Source organism: Lolium rigidum, chromosome 4 (genome assembly GCF_022539505.1).
Source record: "Lolium rigidum isolate FL_2022 chromosome 4, APGP_CSIRO_Lrig_0.1, whole genome shotgun sequence".
Lineage (NCBI taxonomy): Eukaryota > Viridiplantae > Streptophyta > Magnoliopsida > Poales > Poaceae > Lolium > Lolium rigidum.
Window position 1 is genome coordinate 63,183,808 of NC_061511.1, and position 8,660 is coordinate 63,192,467.

Sequence of the window (8,660 nt, forward strand, 5' to 3'; positions counted from 1 at the left end):
GACTCCTTGTCCCACGTGTGTAAAGGTGACAGTGTGTGCACCGTGTGGGTCTCTTAGGCCATATTTCACGAGAATACTTACTCAATGTTGAATGGCATAGTGAGGTGCTTATTTATATCTCTTTATGATTGCAATGTGTTTGTATCACAATTTATCTATGTGCTACTCTAGTGATGTGTTATTAAAGTAGTTTTATTCCTCCTGCACGTGTGCAAAGGTGACGATGTGTGCACCGTGTTAGTACTTGGTTTATGCTATGATCATGATCTCTTGTAGATTGCGAAGTTAACTATTGCTATGATAATATTGATGTGATCTATTCCTCCTACATATGCATGAAGGTGACGAGTGTGCATGCTATGCTAGTACTTGGTTTAGTCTCGTTGATCTATCTTACACTAAAGGTTACTAAAACATGAGCATTATTGTGGAGCTTGTTAACTCCGGCATTGAGGGTTCGTGTAATCCTACGCAATGTGTTCATCATCCAACAAAAGTGTAGAGTATGCATTTATCTATTCTGTTATGTGATCAATGTTGAGAGTGTCCACTAGTGAAAGTGTAATCCCTAGGCCTTGTTCCTAAATACTCGCTATCGCTGCTTATTCTTGTTCTCATTGCGTTACTACTGTCTGCGTTACTACTGCTTGTTTACTCGTCCTGGGCAAAGCACTGTTGCGGTGCCGTTGCTACTACTTATTCATACCACCCGTATTTCACTATCTCTTCGCCGAACTAGTGCACCTATTAGGTGTGTTGGGGACACAAGAGACTTCTTGCTTTGTGGTTGCGGGGTTGCATGAGAGGGATATCTTTGACCTCTTCCTCCCTGAGTTCGATAAACCTTGGGTATCCACTTAAGCGAAACTTGCTGCTGTTCTACAAACCTCTGCTCTTGGAGGCCCAACACTGTCTACAAGAATAGAAGCTCCCGTAGACATCAATCTCCCCGGCAACGGCGCCAGAAATTTGCTTGATGCGCGTGGTTGACGTATTGTCTTTTCGTTCGACACGCGTCCGTTGGGAACCCCAAGAGGAAGGTGTGATGCGCACAGCGGCAAGTTTACCTCAGTAAGAAACCAAGGTTTAATCGGACCAGTAGGAGTCAAGAAGGACGTTGAAGGTTGATGGCGGCGAGATGTAGTGCGGCGCAACACCAGGGATTCCGGCGCCAACGTGGAACCTGCACAACACAACCAAAGTACTTTGCCCCAACGAAACAGTTGAGGTTGTCAATCTCACCGGCTTGCTGTAACAAAGGATTAACCGTATTGTGTGGAAGATGATTGTTTGCAGAGAAAACAGTAAAACAAGTATTGCAGTAGATTGTATTTCAGTAAAGAGAATTGGACCGGGGTCCACAGTTCACTAGAGGCGTCTCCCATAAGACGAACAACATGTTGGGTGAACAAATTACAGTTGGGCAATTGACAAATAAAGAGAGCATGACAATGCACATACATATCATGATGAGTATAGTGAGATTTAATTGGGCATTACGACAAAGTACATAGACCGCCATCCAACTGCATCTATGCCTAAAAAGTCCACCTTCAGAGTTATCATCCGAACCCCTCCAGTATTAAGTTGCAAGCAACGAGACAATTGCATTAAGTATGGTGCGTAATGTAATCAACAACTACATCCTTAGACATAGCATCAATGTTTTATCCCTAGTGGCAACGAGCACAACACAACCTTAGAACTTTACATCACTTGTCCCGGTGTCAATGCGGGCATGAACCCACTATCGAGCATAAGTACTCCCTCTTGGAGTTACAAGCATCTACTTGGCCGAGCATCTACTAGTAACGGAGAGCATGCAAGATCATAAACAACACATAAGCATAACTTTGATAATCAACATAACAAGTATTCTCTATTCATCGGATCCCAACAAACGCAACATATAGAATTACAGATAGATGATCTTGATCATGATAGGCAGCTCACAAGATCCGACAATGATAGCACAATGGGGAGAAGACAACCATCTAGCTACTGCTATGGACCCATAGTCCAGGGGTAGACTACTCACACATCACACCGAAGGCGACCATGGCGGCGTAGAGTCCTCCGGGGGATGATTCCCCTCTCCGGCAGGGTGCCGGAGGCGATCTCCTAGATCCCCCGAGATGGGATCGGCGGCGACGGCGTCTCAGGAAGGTTTTCCGTATCGTGGCTCTCGGTGCGGGGGTTTCGTCACGGAGGCTTTAAGTAGGCGGAAGGGCAAGTCAAGAGGCGGCACGGGGGCCCACACCATAGGCCGGCGCGGCCGGGGGTGGGGCCGCGCCGCCCTAGGGTTTGGCCACCCCGTGGCCCCTCTTCGTCTCGTCTTCGGACTTCGGAAGCTTCGTGGAAAAATAGGCCCCTGGGCTTTGATTTCGTCCAATTCCGAGAATATTTCCTTACTAGGATTTCCGAAACCAAAAACAGCGAGAAAACAAGAACGGCACTTCGGCATCTTGTTAATAGGTTAGTTCCAGAAAATGCACGAATATGACATAAAGTGTGCATAAAACATGTAGATAACATCAATAATGTGGCATGGAACATAAGAAATTATCGATACGTCGGAGACGTATCACCCAGCGGTAAGTACAACGTTTTTTCCAGTACTTGTTCTTGTAATCAAGAAGGCGCAAGAGGTGTTTCTTTAAAATGACTCTGAAGTTCCATTCCTGTCTCACCAGTGCACGCTTGTTTTCCAGCAGGTCTAATTTAGCTAGTGCCCTGTTGCAGTTCTCTATTGCTGTACTGAGCTTGGAGATGGATTTTCTCCAGAGCTTTAGGTCATGACGGAGCCTCTTAAGTTTTGCTGACAGGACTAGGGCGCTGTTTTTTGCTCTAACTGGGAGGTTCCAATTGTTCTTGACAGTTTCAGTGAAGCCAGGATGCAGGGGCCAGTAATTTTCAAAACGGAAGAGACGACATTTGGGTATGGTAGTTTCGATTGATACCACACACGGCGTGTGATCAGAAACAGGTTTGGCTAGAGGTTTCACAAGGGTGTTGGGGAAAACTGAAGTCCATTCCACAGTTGTGAAGAACCAGTCCAATTGTTCAAGTAATGGTTGTTCTTGCATGTTACTCCACGTGAACCTCATCCCTTTCAGTGGAAGTTCAACTAGTGCATGGCTGCTGATGAAGTTATTAAAAACGTTCATGTCATCCACATTACCACCTGGGCGGTTTCTATTTTCTGTAGATTTGATGAAGTTGAAGTCACCAAGTAGCAGCCATAATTCATCGGGGCTAATCAGCAGATTGTCTAACCATTCAACAAACTCATCTCTGAGGTCACCCGTGCAAGGACCATATATGTTTGTTAAGTTCCAAGTGTGGCTGGATTGAGTTGAGGTAAGTCTGATCGTGAGTGCAAACCTTTCTCTGTGTAAAGTCGTGCCCGTGAACATCGAGCTACACCAAATTATGATGATGCCCCCCGACGCACCAACAGAAGGGATGAACTCAAACTTATCAAAGCGTCTAGGGCAACATTTCTGATGAACGAGTTATCAAAGTGTTCTTTTTTGGTCTCTTGAAGGCAAATGATAGCACAACCACACTCCTCGATTTTATTGCGAAGGGCTAGACATTTATCTTCAGAGTTTATACCTCTGATGTTCCAACACAAGATAGACCAAAACGAAAGAAAATTCATGGGGTGGAGGGGGAGGCTACGGAACGATCAACGCGAGGACAGACTCGCGGACAGACTCGATAAGAACACAGGGGAGGAGAGAGGTATGGCGCGTCCAAGCACAGGCGCTTGAACGGCCAGGACACACGACACATCGACACACTATAACCCATCGCGAGGAGGAAACAAGGTAGAGCTAAGGTGCAGTGTGATACGTCTCCGACGTATCGATAATTTCTTATGTTCCATGCCACATTATTGATGTTATCTACATGCTATATGCACACTTTATGTCATATTCGTGCATTTTCTGGAACTAACCTATTAACAAGATGCCGAAGTGCCGGTTCTCGTTTTCTCGCTGTTTTTGGTTTCGAAATCCTAGTAACGAAATATTCTCGGAATCGGACGAAATCAACGCCCGGGTTCCTATTTTACCCGGAAGCATCCAGAACACACGAGAACCGCCAGAGAAGGGGGGCAGGGCCACCACACCACACCCCGGCGCGGCCAAGGGGGGGGGCGTGCCGCCCTAGGGTGTGGCCCCCCCAGAAGCCCTCCTGCGCCGCCTCTCCGCCTATATAAAGCCCCTGACCTAAAAACCTCGGGGCGTTCGACGAAAACCACGAAAACCTTCCAGAGCCGCCGCCATCGCGAAGCCAAGATCTGGGGGACAGGAGTCTCTGTTCCGGCACCCTGCCGGAGCGGGGAAGTGCCCCCGGAAGGCTTCTCCATCGACACCGCTGCCATCTCCACCGCCATCTTCATCACCGCTGCTGCTCCCATGAGGAGGAGTAGTTCTCCATCGAGGCTCGGGGCTGTACCGGTAGCTATGTGGTTCATCTCTCTCCTATGTGCTTCAATACAATAATCTCATGAGCTGCCTTACATGATTGAGATTCATATGATGATGCTTGTAATCTAGATGTCATTATGCTAGTCAAGTGAGTTTTACTTATGTGATCTCCGGAGACTCCTTGTCCCACGTGTGTAAAGGTGACAGTGTGTGCACCGTGTGGGTCTCTTAGGCTAGATTTCACAGAATACTTATTCACCGTTGAATGGCATAGTGAGGTGCTTATTTATATCTCTTTATGATTGCAATGTGTTTGTATCACAATTTATCTATGTGCTACTCTAGTGATGTGTTATTAAAGTAGTTTTATTCCTCCCGCACGTGTGTAAAGGTGACGAGTGTGTGCACCGTGTTAGTACTTGGTTTATGCTATGATCATGATCTCTTGTAGATTGAGAAGTTAACTATTGCTATGATAACATTGATGTGATCTATTCCTCCTACATATGCATGAAGGTGACGAGTGTGCATGCTATGCTAGTACTTGGTTTAGTCTTTTGATCTATCTTACACTAAAGGTTACTAAAATATGAGCATTATTGTGGAGCTTGTTAACTCCGGCATTGAGGGTTCGTGTAATCCTACGCAATGTGTTCATCATCCAACAAGAGTGTAGAGTATGCATTTATCTATTCTGTTATGTGATCAATGTTGAGAGTGTCCACTAGTGAAAGTGTAATCCCTAGGCCTTGTTCCTAAATATCGCTATCGCTGCTTGTTACTTGTTCTCTTGCGTTACTACTGCTGCGTTACTACGCTTGTTTACTTGTCCCGGGCAAAGCACCGTTACGGTGCCGTTGCTACTACTTATTCATACCACCTGTATTTCACTATCTCTTCGCCGAACTAGTGCACCTATTAGGTGTGTTGGGGACACAAGAGACTTCTTGCTTTGTGGTTGCGGGGTTGCATGAGAGGGATATCTTTGACCTCTTCCTCCCCGAGTTCGATAAACCTTGGGTATCCACTTAAGGGAAACTTGCTGCTGTTCTACAAACCTCTCGCTCTTGGAGGCCCAACACTTGTCTACAAGAATAGAAGCTCCCGTAGACATCAAGCACTTTTCCGGCGCCGTTGCCGGGGAGGAAAGGTAAAAAGGCACTCATACTACGGTCTCGGGTAAATTATTTTTCCGGCGCCGTTGTGTGTGTGCTCAAAGCTATTTCCTTTAGATCCTGCAATTGCATCTTGTTGTTTCTTGTTTACACTAGTTTGGCATAATGTACAAGAGTGAGCTTCTTATTCTATTTCCTGATTTAAAACATGGATTGTTTGATGCGAAAATTAAAAAACCTATGAAATCTTATTTGCATGCCTGGTAGTAATATTAGTATGAACGCTTTGAACACCATTGTTGATAATGATATAGAAAGTTCTAAGCTTGGGGAAGCTGGTTTGCATGATATTTTTAGTCCCCCAAGCATTGAGGAGAAAATTTTCTTTGATGATACTTTGCCTCCTATTTCTGATGATGATAATGATAGTGGTCTTTTGGTTCCACCTACTATGGAGAGTAAATTTTATTGTGATTATACTATGCCTCCTACACTTGATGAGAATAATAATGATAGCTACTTTATTGAATTTGCTCCCACTACAACTAATAAAATCGATTATGCCTATGTGGAGAGTAATAATTTTATGCATGAGACTCATGATAAGAATGCTTTATGTGATAGTTATATTGTTGAGTTTGCTCATGATGCTACTGAAAGTTATTATGAGAGAGGAAAATATGGTTGTAGAAATTTTCATGTTACTAAAATGCCTCTCTATGTGCTGAAATTTTTGAAGCTACACTTGTTTTATCTGCCTATGATTGTTACTTTGCTCTTCATGAACTTGTTTATTTACAAGATTCCTATGCATAGGAAGCATGTTAGACTTAAATGTGCTTTGAATTTGCCTCTTGATGCTCTCTTTTGCTTCAAATACTATTTCTTGCGAGTGCATCATTAAAACTGCTGAGCCCATCTTAATGGCTATAAAGAAAGAATTTCTTGGGAGATAACCCATGTGTTATTTTGCTACAGTACTTTGTTTTATATTTGAGTCTTGGAAGTTGTTTACTACTGTAGCAACCTCTCCTTATCTTAGTTTTATGTTTTGTTGTGCCAAGTTAAGCCGTTGATAGAAAAGTAAGTACTAGATTTGGATTACTGCGCAGTTCCAGATTTCTTTGCTGTCACGAATCTGGGTCCACCTCCCTGTAGGTAGCTCAGAAAATTATGCCAATTTGCGTGCATGATCCTCAGATATGTACGCAACTTTCATTCAATTTGAGCATTTTCATTTGAGCAAGTCTGGTGCCATTTTAAAATTCGTCAATACGAACTGTTCTGTTTTGACAGATTCTGCCTTTTATTTCGCATTGGCTCTTTCGCTATGTTGGATGAATTTCTTTGATCCACTAATGTCCAGTAGCATTATGCAATGTCCAGAAGTGTTAAGAATGATTGTGTCACCTCTGAATATGTCAATTTATATTGTGCACTAACCCTCTAATGAGTTGTTTCGAGTTTGGTGTGGAGGAAGTTTTCAAGGATCAAGAGAGGAGTATGATGCAACATGATCAAGGAGAGTGAAAGCTCTAAGCTTGGGGATGCACCCGGTGGTTCACCCCTGCATATATCAAGAAGACTCAAGCGTCTAAGCTTGGGGATGCCCAAGGCATCCCCTTCTTCATCGACAACATTATCAGGTTCCTCCCCTGAAACTATATTTTTATTCCATCACATCTTATGTGCTTTACTTGGAGCGTCTGTGTGCTTTTGTTTTTGTTTTTGTTTGAATAAATTGGATTACATCATGCTTGTGTGGGAGAGAGACACGCTCCGCTGGTTCATATGAACACATGTGTTCTTAGCTCATAATATTCATGGCGAAGTTTCCTCTTCGTTAAATTGTTATATGGTTGGAATTGGAAAATGATACATGTAGTAATTGCTATAATGTCTTGGGTAATGTGATACTTGGCAATTGTTGTGCTCATGTTTAAGCTCTTGCATCATATGCTTTGAACCCATTAATGAAGAAATACATAGAGCATGCTAAAATTTGGTTTGCATATTTGGTTTCTCTAAGGTCTAGATAATTTCTAGTATTGAGTTTGAACAACAAGGAAGACGGTGTAGAGTCTTATAATGTTTTCAATATGTCTTTTATGTGAGTTTTGCTGCACCGGTTCATCCTTGTGTTTGTTTCAAATAAGCCTTGCTAGCCTAAACCTTGTATCGAGAGGGAATACTTCTCATGCATCCAAAATACTTGAGCCAACCACTATGCCATTTGTGTCCACCATACCTACCTATACTACATGGTATTTTCCCGCCATTCCAAAGTAAATTGCTTGAGTGCTACCTTTAAAATTCCATCATTCACCTTTGCAATATATAGCTTATGGGACAAATAGCTTAAAAACTATTGTGGTATTGAATATGTAATTATGCACTTTATCTCTTATTAAGTTGCTTGTTGTGCGATAACCATGTTCACTGGGGAACGCCATCAACTCATTGTTGAATTTCATGTGAGTTGCTATGCATGTTCGTCTTGTCCGAAGTAAGGGCGATCTACACCGAGTTGAATGGTTTGAGCATGCATATTGTGAGAGAAGAACATCGGGCCGCTAACTAAAGCCATGATCCATGGTGGAAGTTTCAGCTTTGGACAAACATCCTCAAATCTCTAATGAGAAAAGAATTAATTGTTGTCAAATGCTTAAAGCATTAAAAGAGGAGTCCATTATCTCGTTGTCTATGTTGTCCCGGTATGGATGTCTAAGTTGAGAATAATCAAAAGCGAGAAATCCAAATGCGAGCTTTCTCCTTAGACCTTTGTACGAGCGGCATAGAGGCACCCCTTTGTGAAACTTGGTTAAAGCATATGTATTGCGGTGATAATCCAGGTAGTCCAAGCTAATTAGGACAAGGTGCGGGCACTATTGGTACACTATGCATGAGGCTTGCAACTTATAAGATATAATTTACATGATGCATATGCTTTATTACTACCGTTGACAAAATTGTTTCATGTTTTCAAAATCAAAGCTCTAGCACAAATATAGCAATCGATGCTTTTCCTCTATGGAGGACCATTCTTTTACTTTCATTGTTGAGTCAGTTCACCTATTTCTCTCCATCTCAAGAAGCAAACACTTGT